The following is a 12,755-nucleotide window of genomic DNA, read 5'->3' as shown; positions in this document are numbered from 1 at the left end:
TATCTATTACTGGTAATACCATAGCTCATTGGTGCACTCTTGCAGCTTCTTGGCGCTCTAACTTGCGCAAACTCTACAAGCTTGATCAATGCAACACTCACACAAGTGAACGACATGAGTGTAGGACACACTCGTAAGCCCCATGGGATCAGCCATGGCCAGCCTGCCTGCTTTCTGAACCGGTCCATGGCTCTGCCATCGCTGGAAGACGCCTCCTGGTAGGCTGGTTGCACTGGGTTTCAGTAGCTCTATTCCCAGCATCATGTGGAAACATTATGCAAACTCCTTCCTGACTGTTGCAGCCCTGGAGTTTGTAATTTCGAGCCCAAGGGAAAACAAACAGGTTAGGCGAGGACATTAAAAAACAGGTTCTGCTCCTGTGATTGGACGAGCCCGTCCCCACAGGGGCAGGGAATCCTAATATAGCGAGGCAACATGAGAGAGAGAGGCATACAGATGGGAGAGCTAGCTGGCGCAGGACACCAGCACTTGGACGGCTGCCTGGAGAGGTAGGGTGCTAGATTCTTGCTCTCAATGGTCGTGGTGGTATGGTATTGTTTATTTATAAAGCGCCTATACACAGGCAAGTGTTTCAAAGCGCTGGTGGGGGATAGAGGCACTACATTTGTTCGTAGGAATTGATGGTAGGTCCACGATAAGTGGCACGGTTCCTCTGAGTCTTAGAAATGTGTTTCCTGATGTTTTGGGTAGAGGAGAGATCCTCGCTGCCTGCTAAACATAGCCTGGACCAGGGCATTGCTACAACCTATTATGTCTGTGCATGTAGGCACAAGTATGGGTTACGTAGACATGAAAATAGGATGGCATGTTATTTGGCTCAGTGGTTATCCCTGTGTTAGCTGTTTCGCCATTTAGGTTTGCATCATAACATGGAAGTTAACTTTCCCCATCACACTGGTAGTGGATGCCTGCTGTCCGCAACAACTTGGCTACCCATTAGGACACCTGTGGTAAACGGGTGATGGCCAATCTAGGGAAATGGCATGTTTGGTTAAGTCACTTACGGTGGAAGTCTTTGAGTAACAGGCAGATTAAATGTTAGCATCCGAGCCCAATTTCCCCTGTCATCCTTTCAAGGTTAATGATACTTTAAGACCTGTTATAGCTACCAGTCCAGTTTCTAATGTGTACTATTCAGTGTACACAAAGAGGCCTGGGAGCCCTTCTACCGAGAACGAACACAGACAACACAGCCAAAGCTCACCTTACCTTTTACAAAGGAGAAATATCAATTTGCATAACCTTCTGGTCACTCCCACGTGGGCAGTCCAGCACTGAAATGCTCCTCTGAACAAGAGTACCATCAGCAACCCCAGACACGTGGTTCAGCTTTGTTGGGCCTCATCAATGTCATCATGCCGGCGGCTTTCGACACAGTTGATCACCTCACCCTGATCTCGCGTCTATCCGCCGCTAGCCTATCCGGCCGTGTCCTTGATTGGTTCACAGCTTTTCTTGACGACCACTCTCAGTCGGTCTCCCTCCCACCTTTTCATTCCCCTCCTGTTTCCCTGGTGTGTGGGGTCCCTCAGGGATCGGCAATCTCTCCCATTCTTTTTAATGTCTACATTAGACTTCTTCTTCTTCTTCTTCAATCCCATGGCTCAGGGACGTCATTTCACCAAAATGCCAGGGGTAGCGGAAGTGACATCACCCGACCCTTGACCCTCTGATGACATCACGCCCCGCCCCAAAGTGATATAGCGGGTAGCGATGGAACACGACATTTCACCCGTTGACAAAACAGGAAGTGGCATCACATAGCATTGTACACTATGAAAAATATAGTTATGATATCACTATATGATGTACATTTATACAAGAATGGATCGCCATATGTATCATTAAGTTCAGTGTTTATTGGCCCGTATTACCAAATGACTGTGTATGCAAGCAGACGTCCATGACCAAATGATAAGCGTAAGTGCTATATAATAACACATCATTAAGCGCTTTATATAGAAGAAATATACACCCAATATCACCCAACCTGTGTTGGTACTCATTTATCGACCTCAGAAGGATGAACGGCTTAGGCTTAGTGAGGCGTTTAAGAACAGACTAAATCAGTGACTCACCCCCTGAAGTGTGCCTGAAATAAACATTTAATGAGGCCAGCAATTACTGTATAGAATTCCAGAAAGACACATTATTTGGTATTCCTATTCTTTCTTATTTAGGGTCAGTGCTGAAAGTGTTAGAAGAAAAATAAGAACAAGTGCATCAAGTCTTTTTTTTCAAGGGGCCTGAACAAGAAAGCCAGCCACCCCAGAAGTAAAGAGCCACAGCCCAGGAGCTTGCATAACTTAAAAAAAAAAAAAAAAAAAATGTATTTTTTTTTTTTTAGTAGAGGTCGCAAGGGACACCACAGAGGTCGCAGTTGCGACCCCTGGCGACCCCCAAATGACATCCCTGCCATGGCTTCCGCTACTATTCCTATGCGGACAACACTCAGATTATTGTCTGGCTGGACTTGACTCAGTCTGAGACTGCTGCCAGAATGAGGAAATGTCTGGGGGAACTGGGCAGCTGGATGTCATCTAACTGGTTGAAGCTCAACGCTAGCAAAACAGAGGTACTGGTTGTTGGTACCCCCTTCCCCCAGTTATTCTGGAAATCCGACTTTTGGCCACCTTCAATCAGCTCCCTTCCTAGGCCTGTGTCGTCCGAAATCTGGGGGTTAAACTCTCTGCCTCCTTGGCCATGGAAGAACAGGTGGCGACAGTATGTAAAGCTGGCCATTTTAAACTCTGGGTTTACGGATTCTCCTTCCTTTTATCCCTACAGCCTGCCAAGCTCCTGTGGTGGCTGCCCTTGTACTGAGTAGTTTGGATTACTGTAATTCGCTTTATCTTGGCCAGCCTCTCTATCTAACCAAGCAATTGCAGCTGCTTCAAAATGCAGCTGCAAGATCTATTCTCCGCCCCTCTTTCGGTACCCACATGTCCCTGTTACTGAGGCAACTACACTGGCTCCCCGTTAAGGCCTGTGTTATGTTTAAATCTATGTGTATGGGCCATCAAGCCTTTTACGGTATTGGAGCTGAGTATCTACAAGCTAAATTTGTGCGCTACTCCCCGTCCCGGCCCCTACGTTCTCAATCAGCTCTTCTTCTAGCTATTGCTTGGTACAGGCTGGCTCGGTCAGGTGGTCTGGCATTCTCTGTTGTAGCCGCTAATGCCTGGAACAAACTTCTTCGTGCTTTGCAGAGGATTGCTGATCATCTCTCCTTTCAGCGTAAATTGAAAACGTTACTGTTCCAACTTCCCCCGTTTTTGTTGTGATCTCTGCTCTGTGCCACCAGCGCCATGATGCCTCCGACGTACGTGCGCTTTATAAATTCAGGTAACATAACATAATATCAATGAGGTGGAGCGTTGCCTTTTGAAGCACAGTGAGCAAATGGTTGCTGTTGGTACTCTTCTTCAGGGAGGTTACTGTTGGTACTCTTGTTCAGAGAATTGTGTAGCATTTCAGTGCTGGACTGATATTCAAATGGGCGTTTCTCATCTGTGAAAGGCGCAGTGAGCTAAAACATAGTTGTAGACCCTCTTGAGTGGGAACCTACCCACAGAACAGGTTATTTGGCAGTGTTTGTTCTCAGTAGAGGGGTTTCCAGACCTTTGTATATACTATTCAGTGTACACCTTCTCTCTATGGGCACCACCTTTGCGCCATCGTATGCAAATCTAACGATGGGCGCATGGGAGGAACTTGAAGTCTGGACAGACAGTAATCGTGAATATACAGACAATGTTATCTTATGGCTGAGATACATTGATCATCTCTTCATTATCTGGAAAGGGACGGAGCAGGGTTGGGTGGACTTTGTCAACCGTTTGAACCTCAACAAGAACAATCTCCAATTCACAGAAACGCATTGTCGCACATTAATCACCTTCCTCGATGTCAACGTGAGAATCATGAATGAGAAGATAACTTGTGAGCTGCATAGAAAAGCTACAGGGTCAAATACACCACTGCATGCGAACAGCGGACACCCCAAAAACCTTATTTGGAGTGTTCCGTATGGCAAATTTATCAGGTTGAGAAGAAACAACACCACACTGGAATCCTACGACATAGAAAGCAAAATTATGGCTCATGCTTCTCAAAACAAATGTATCCCAAGAGAGTGATTGAGAGAGCGTACCTCAAAGCCAGATCGAAAGAACGATCTAGTCTCATAGCAGGATCCGAGAGGAAGGACCTGACGAAGACTGAAAAAGACAGTACTCGCCTGATCCTAACTTTTGACACTCAGGCACCTGCGATTAGGCGAATTCTCAACAACCACTGGAAAATCCTCATGGTGGACCAAGATCTTCGTAGTAACCTCAAAACCGGCCCTCAGATAACTTTTAGAAGGAATCAATCTATAAAAGCCTCTCTGGTTCAAAGTTATATGATCAAAGAAGAAGACACCAACAAGAAAAGCTGGTTATCAAATCAAAAGAAGGTTTTTTTCAAATGCACTCGATGCAGCATCTGCAAGTTTGCTAAGAACTGTGGTTCTTTTAAACACCCCATTACAGTCCAAACTGTTTCGATATTGGACAAAATCACATGTGAAACTGAATATGTTGTTTATGTCCTCACATGTTCCTGCCAAAAATGGTACATAGGCAGTACGAAATATAAATTAAAGATTTGCATACAACAGCACGTACGAGCCATCATCAATAGTGATGCTAATTACCCTATGGCCAAGCACTTTGCAGATTGCCACAACAAAAACATGAAGAGCTTTGGTTTCTTTGGGATTCACAAAATTGATACAGGTCCCAGAGGTGGTAACAAAAAAAAACTTTTACGACAAAAAGAGATTAGGTGCATTCTAGACTTTGAAATCAAATTCCCGTATGGGCACAATATAGATAAAGAACTGTACACTTTTTTAGGACAATGATGTCTGTACCACCTGGATTTTCTTCCCTCTTTTGAGTCAACAAATGTATGAATTAAGACAGAATGTTATAATTTCCGCTATGATATGCCACTGTGATTAGGAGTCAAAGTTGGACACTAATATTTTAATATTTTTTATGATTTTTTCTGATTCCTTGGTGATTGTTTCTATCGTTTTATATTTACACGTGTGATAGTTGATATTTTTAACATGTGGTCCAGAGATGTTGGGAACTGGTGGATTTTAAGGAGCCTTTAGAAATGCAGTGGACAAAACTAGTAAAGGTGCAATTTGGTAAAGAATTGTATTATTAGGTTCCGTGCGAGATACACTGGATGCAACAGTTCAATGCATTTTGCAATGGGTAAATTCAGAAATGATTTTATGGAATAAGTATGCAACTGATAAGAATTGCTGCTATTGCACCTTGCACTTTATGGATATGTATGCACTTTATGAGTCTAATGCAATTTTGCACAAAACCAACTATGCTGCTAACTGAAAGTTTTAGTCGTGATACATTGTTATGCTGACCAATACTGCTGCTACTGCACTATGCACTTTACACATTTTAGAACATCAGAGACAGGAACATGATCACACTCATTGCTACTGCATGATGTGGTTTCCCGATATATTGGCACTTAAGGATTCTAAGGCTTTTATATGAACAATACCATGCTGCTAAATCAGAAAAGGTTTGGCGCTTGTCGCTATTTGCACTATGCACCTTATGGAATCATCATAATTGTTGCCACTGCACGATGTGGTCTATTGACATGTTGGCACGTAAGGATTCCAATGCATTACTTACGAATAACATCATACTGCTAAATTAGAAAAAGTTTGGCGCTTGTCGCCTTTTGCACTATGCACCTTATTAATTGGAGAGCACTGAAGACAGCCACACTATCAGAGTGACTGCCCTTGTAGTAGGCATCATCTTGCTACCAGCATATCATAGGATCCCTATGTACTGCGTAGAATAAGAATTGTGCTGCCGATTGTAAGCCAAAGATGGGACAACTGGATCACTAACCAACATAGCCATTGGTGCAATATGCATTTCATAAAATACAAAGGTTTCTGAGAAAGCCAATGCTATGCTGATCAAAGAAGCCACTAGGCGTTAATCGCACATTGTGGCTGGGTGGCCCATGACCCTGTTAGTGCATCGTGCACTTGTTCGGTAGAACTAAAATATCGTTAAATATCTATGTGGCTGTTTATAATTCTGTGGCAAGTTGGGCATGTATATGACATTAGATTTGAAATGTCAGACACTGTGTTTTAAAAATGCACGGAATCCCTAAAACATAGGATACTCAAGCACAATTCAAAACATTCGATGTACGAGGGGTACTACATGTGTCTTGTGTAGAAAATGCTGCATATAAGAGTTAAAAGCACTACCTCTGTCACATTATAAGATGGCCACCATGCTTTCGCTAGACAAGATGTGCATTGGCAAAGGGAGTCCTTCTTCTATTTTGGCTAAAATAATCTCCAGTGTTTCCCGTATGCTCTGCACTAATGTTTTAAAACTCACTGGTTGTTGGGGGCTTGAGTAGTGAACAAGCGGCGAGATTTGCCGCGAAACGCGTTAACGCCCGGAAACGCGCACTTTTTTGCACTATGGGAGTGCCATATTTTGATGGCCTGTAATTTTAACTTTTAAATTTTGCTTGCTGAGTTGTAAGGATCCAAATAAAGAAACCTTTTTTCTACCAAATGACATTTTGGAATCCGGATGCTTTATTTATCAAAACGACTGTGAAGAGTGCCACTCACTTTGCCTGATGGAAATCAGTGCCCCAAAGAGACCTTCTCTCTGTTACTATTGTGTCTTTGGGTGAACAAGTGAGCATATTGGACTGTCAAGTACACCCATAGCTGTGATTGCTCTAGGCTAATAAAATGTGCCCAATTCAAGGGAATGGGAGTTTGGCAAGCTCAGCACTCATGAGCCATCAGAACGGGGTTGAAGTGCATTTTTTGGGGACGGTCTTTTAGTAGGGTGTCTTCAGGGCTGGGGTAGGGCCTAGGGTTAGTCCCGTTGGAGTGGAACGCCTTGAGATAAGCTGTCTTCGATTGGGTGTCTTGGAATAGGGCATCTGGAGTCAGGTGTTTTGGACTGGGTGGTCCTGGAGAGAGTTTATGAAGTTGGTTGTATTGAATTGAGCAGTCGTATATTGGGTGATCCTGAATTGGGTGTTCTTGAAATGGAGTAGCTTGGAGTCTGGTATCTTGGATTGAATATTGGCCTATAACGCCCTCAATCTCAATCTGTCGCTTCCTCAGACCTAAAACCTTGAGGGCATTAATTTGCCAGTGTACCCTAGACAAGGGCACTCACTCATCTGTGATGGCTGAAATTTAAGGTCGCTGCAGGAGGGGCAACAGGTGTGTAGATGAGAAGCTGTATGAGGTTTTTTTTTAACCTGATATGGTAGGGCAGGTCAGCTGGAGGCGGAGCGTACATTGAACGACCAGGAGAGTGGTCATTGAAAGTCACATCCTGCTTGATTTTGTATAATTATAATTGTTTATTTATAAGGTACCACCCAGAGGTTTCTAAATGCGGCCCAGAGGATCGAACCTGTGTTGCTCAGTGTCGTCTTGCCATGTACTCTCTCCGTTGAGGCCTGGCCACCGGTGGACCGAGGTGAGGCGCCATGAGGCCCAAGATCCAGCCAGTTTTGGTAGTCCCTGCCCAGACCACAGTGATGACTATCACCATGCAGGGATTGAAATGACATCATTATATAAGAGGTGGACTGTGAGTTGTGGTGATGCCGGTGCCCGTAACCATGTTAGGATGTGACTCTTTCTCTGCCGTGCGCCAGATATGCACTGCTGTGGCGCCTGACGTAGCAAAGGAGCGGAGGATGCAACAGCCGGAGCGACAGAGCGAATGGCCACTCTCACGCGGGATGCCGGCACGTGTTCGGTGCTTTCCAGAAGCATGTTACTTAGTACATGCCAGCTCATATTGCTCACACTGATGGTTCCAGGAAGACCGTACGTCAGCAAAGTAATGCGATACACAAACAATAACAGGCTAAATTAAGTGCCTATCAGTTGCAAAGGCGCAATAAACACTGACTCAGCCATTTTATGAAACATCGAGGCGTGTGCTGCATTCCTGCTTGGCTGGTAACGCTACATTGGGTTGTTCCTATGTATCATTATAATCGGTAAGCAGTACACCCTCAATTTAAAACCAGTGAGATTGGAGTTACTGCTCAGTAAAAGAAGCCAAATTGCTCCCTAAAAATTCATATTACGTGGTTCATCTTCCTAGCAGTAGTGTCTGTTGATGCGCGTCTGTGTTGTGTGTATCTCACATCCTCGATCAGCATCTCAAACACAACTGCACCGAAAGAGGCACGCCTACAGCTAGTTTAGCTCAGACTCGTAGCATACGATTCGAGTTACGGTTTACATTGTGTGTTTCTGCTAGTGACCTATACAGGCCCGGCATTAGGGCCTTTCGCCTGTTTCCATTTAAATGTTCTCCCTCACCATGGGATCCCCCCTAGGTCTCTTACAAAGATAGCTTAGTAGCTTTTATGAAATGGGCAGTTAGGGTTTCAGCTCTCCACTAGATGACGTTCTTTGTTCTGCCTTGCAGAGGCTCATAAACCTGTGATAAACTGCAGTTTCTCAAACTCCACTCCGTCCATTGCTATATCTTGGCTTTTACCACATAGTGAACTCGCCGGATGGGGTGGAAGGCATGCATATATTCCCTAAAGACACACACTGAAGGCTTTGTCACTTTAAATGTCCATGTGCTGGCCAAAGAAAGACTTCTCCAAAAGGTGCTGAGTGAACACAGACATGTTTCGGTTCTTTGGTGTAGAGCAGTGAACATGATTCGAAATTAATGAAGTTTAGAATGGCTGACGTTATGCAACCCCAATGAAAAAACAGAGAAATCACCTATTGTAATTATCATTAAGAAATACAATCTCTGTTATAACATCCAATGTCATTCAATTTCTCAATGTTGTTGCTTGCCCAGTTATTTAACATCAGGCTATTCTGAGATGTTAATTCCTTGTTAATTATATCCAAGATCAAGGGTTGAGGGGATACAAGACATTTCCTGTACAGTGCCTGGCTGTTCCATTCTATTGTGGCTTTTAAGGATGGTAGGAACACAAAATGGGCTCCCGCACCTAAAGTAGTTATGGATACAAGGTTCACTGGAATATTCGGAAAAGTCACGTTATGAAGCAATTTAGGACAGTAGGAGCACGAAGTTCAAGGAGAATACAACCTGACTTCATTACTGATTCTGTTAAAAAAGTGAATTTTAATAAAAAAACCATACAATGTTAAAAACATGTACATACATACTAACATATAAAAACTAACAAGGTGACTAGTGCTACCAAAACAAAATGCTGAGTGCTAGTCACCAAATGGCTAGTAAAGTGCACAATATGTAATTGAACTGTGTCGCTCAGATACATAAAGGACTCCAAATGTACGTATAAACATATAAACAGTTATACAGCTTCAAGCAAATTCACCCTTCAGCTTTTAACAAGCAAAAACCACACAAGATACATGAATTGAGAACTTAATTATTGAATGTCACTCATCATGATGCCTTAGTCAGGGAGTACCTAAAGTGCGCCAAAGGAGTTCTAATCCTAATTCAAATACTTTATGTACAAAGTCAGTTGTAAGGTTATTGATGTTACACCTTATCAATTTTAGTCTCTTTCCTCCACTGCATTCAGACATGTCCACAGGCATTATCTGTCTGTCACCAGGAAAAGTAGCGGTCCATTCCATGTATAACAAGTGGTGGTCACTGTTTGTTGTCTTTACCAACCTGAACATTGTAACGAAAGGGTGAAGATTTCTTTAGACATGATGTAATATATTATTGAAGATCGATCCTCTCTCTCCCATATTGCCTGTGGCGGTATATCCCCCTTGATGTAACCGTTTTGCATGTAAATATCCCTGGAGGCCATGAATGATGACCACAAAATGCCTCTTGTTGTACGTTTACCCCTTGATTTGAGCCCATCGACTGCTGGCCATCGTTTAAGCATTTTGCATTTAAATCTCCACATAGGACCAATTTAGATGGATTTTGTGGAACTTGTGGCGTTTCAGGGACCTGTCACCCTATGAGTGCGCTCTCTGATTTTATCGCTGTTAGTAGGCCTGATTTAGGTCTCCCTTTATTACCTTTTATTGCTGGGCTCAAAGTGAGTTCGTATCCATCGAGTGCTGGCTTTTCACATAGCCAAGTTTCTTGGAAGCACATTAGATCGTAATCTCCCAAATTTTTATCACTGATTTCGGTAAGGTGTGAAAAGCCTCTGGTGTTCCATGGGACCGTTTTAAGTTGTGTCGTCCTGGACATGTCCCAGTTTTTACAAAATCTCTTTGGAGAGGGATCACAAGGCTTCTTGAGTGGCTGCGGTTGTTCGTGAAGTGCTATAGCACACAGTAGCCAAGACCAATCACTAGTGGAACCCGAGTAGTGGTTCTGACATTCCTGACTTGATGCAGGCACTGGTCCGGTTTGGTGGTCATGCTCAAGATTGATCCCGGGTCCTCTGGAACCTGGCCCATCTGTAGAGGATCCAGATAATGCGATCTGGCTCTTAAGTCCGGTTTTCCTTGTGGAGGTTGGCTGTTTGCATCTCCTGCTAATCCTGTCTCTCTACTGGGCAACACTTTTTGCACTGGTGGTAACGCGTCTACCTCTGTTGGAGTCTTTACCTGTGTGAGATCAAAGCCCAACAATAGCAGGCTATCTGCTGCATCTATCAACATGCCCTTGACCACTGGTGGGTTATATGAATATCGATACAATCGATACGCTGTTCGTCACCAAATTTGATGATCTTCAGATCTTTTGGTCTGTTGTCTTAAATTTGGGATGCAGTGCAGCAGTTCAATCTCCGTTCTTCTGCTGAGTATCAGATTGTCATCCTTATCAAGGATTCTCTCCAGCTTTAGGGAGCGCACACCAATATCTTTTGTTCTCATGGAGATTGACCTGAAAGTACATGGTGGATCGTATTTGTTCCTGGACGATTTTCAGTCTAATAATCTTTTCGTAATTGATCGTCTGTCTCCGATTGGAAGATGTTCGCTAGCGGGAGTCCTTCCTCTTTCTAGATATTCTCATCCAGACTTTGAGATTTTTGATGAAAGTGGAGAGAATATGTTCACTTTTGATCTTGCCTATTTTCTTTTTGATGGTGTGACCCTGTAGATTTCCCTGCTGGAGGATATGGAGGTTCACTTGGATATCTGAGATTCAGTTTGTTTGATGCTTTCTTTTCTCCAAAAGGGTAAGGAAGCATGAAGACTGATAGTCTCTAGATGATGGTTGAGTAGTATTGACATCAGATGGCTTTTGCACTGGGATCCCCAAGATCACTTCGTCTGTGATCGGTTCAGAATCTAGATCTTCAATTGAATACGTTAAGAGGTCCATCACAGCTTGCAGTGTTGGGCTAATATCCTTGGCTCCACCTCTCCTGTGCGGACCAGCAGTAAAGGTGATTTGGGAGGAAGTAGAGATTTTGTGGATAAGTACTTCCTAAGAGCTGGTTTCAGAGGGACCTTCCGACCTGTTTGTAGTTGGAGGGTTTTGGCAATGGGCCGTATTGGTTCGAATGAGGAATTTGCAGAGTCTGCCACCCGATCTCAATGTGTTGCTCTTAAAATAGAAACCCTAATAGAAAAAATAGAAAAATAGCAAATTCTGGGTTAGTTGTTCCCGCACAGCCTGGGGCCTCTGTCTAGAATTTGTCCGCTTCATTCTCTGGTAGTACACATGAACTTTGCATCATTTTTGGGGGATTAGGAGAAGCAACCTTTTCAATTGGATTTATATGCATCTCGCTGCTGTTGAGCACTTGTTTGTCTGTTAAGTCGACTTGCTGGAGGATATGTAGAGTCTGTGTGGCTTTTTCGTGCATTAATGGAGGCATTGGGCTTTTAATTGAGATGTTGTTACTAAACTCAGGCTGTAGAGGACCTTTAGTATGGTTCCTCGACTCATTAGCCATAATGTAGCCTTCCATAAATATCAGTTTGGAATGCATCATCGCCATTAGTGTAGTCTGATCCTTCAGTGTGTCGTTTATAGATTCATAGAGTTTTGTGAATGGTGCCAAGGCGACAGTTGATGTGAACATCATTGTTAACAAATTTGGTTTATTTTTCCTTGTTGACGATTGAATTTGTTCTGCTTGTTTGCCATGTTCTGCTATGTTTACATTGGAAAAATCCAGGCTTGAATTTCACATAGAAGTTGGGTTCACAAGGTCCTGCCAGGGGCCTCTTCGGCAGATATGCTGGTCCTGGTCTGGAGGGAAGAAAACATCCCTCGCAAATTTTGGCCAACGCAATGTTAATTGCCGGATGAGTTAGTCGACATCTTTGCCATGTGGTTATAGAACCTGGTTACTCACTTTAAGTTCCACAAATAGAACAATGACACATCTATTTGATTATGCTTCATTGAGGAGTGGTCCTCCTACAACCTAAGTCTGCATTTGTTGAAGGAACCGATGAAAGAAGCCAAGATCCTTGTGATTGCTCGTGATACGCACTCAGTACATGGAACCGTTTTGGTTAGTGGCTCAACGTCATCAACAAATGTCGACTAATTTGCAGCCACTGGTTGAGCAGGAAATGTTAAATAATTGCAGTCAGGACAGTATTGACCCAAAGAGAGACTCACTTTATGTGGCTCTCATATTATCACAGCACTTAAATGGATTCTGATCGGTTAAATTGTCATATGTGTAGACATAAGAACGTCCAATACCACAAT

General features: G+C 43.5%; 1 protein-coding gene across 1 annotated transcript in view; it reads left to right on the top strand.

Moving 5' to 3' along the window:
• Positions 1 to 464: 464 nt before the first annotated feature.
• NKPD1 (NTPase KAP family P-loop domain containing 1) overlaps positions 465 to 12,755 on the top strand; it is a 65,274-nt gene continuing 52,983 nt past the window's right edge. The window contains exon 1 of the mRNA XM_069644637.1: positions 465 to 509. The gene's annotated coding sequence lies outside the window, so the exon portion shown is untranslated. The remainder of the gene's footprint in view (positions 510 to 12,755) is intronic.

The sequence above is a fragment of the Ambystoma mexicanum genome, chromosome 2p (assembly GCF_040938575.1).
Source record: "Ambystoma mexicanum isolate Mex_15411 chromosome 2p, UKY_AmexF1_1, whole genome shotgun sequence".
NCBI classification, from domain to species: Eukaryota; Metazoa; Chordata; class Amphibia; order Caudata; family Ambystomatidae; genus Ambystoma; species Ambystoma mexicanum.
This window is presented reverse-complemented; position numbering and strand designations above follow the sequence as displayed.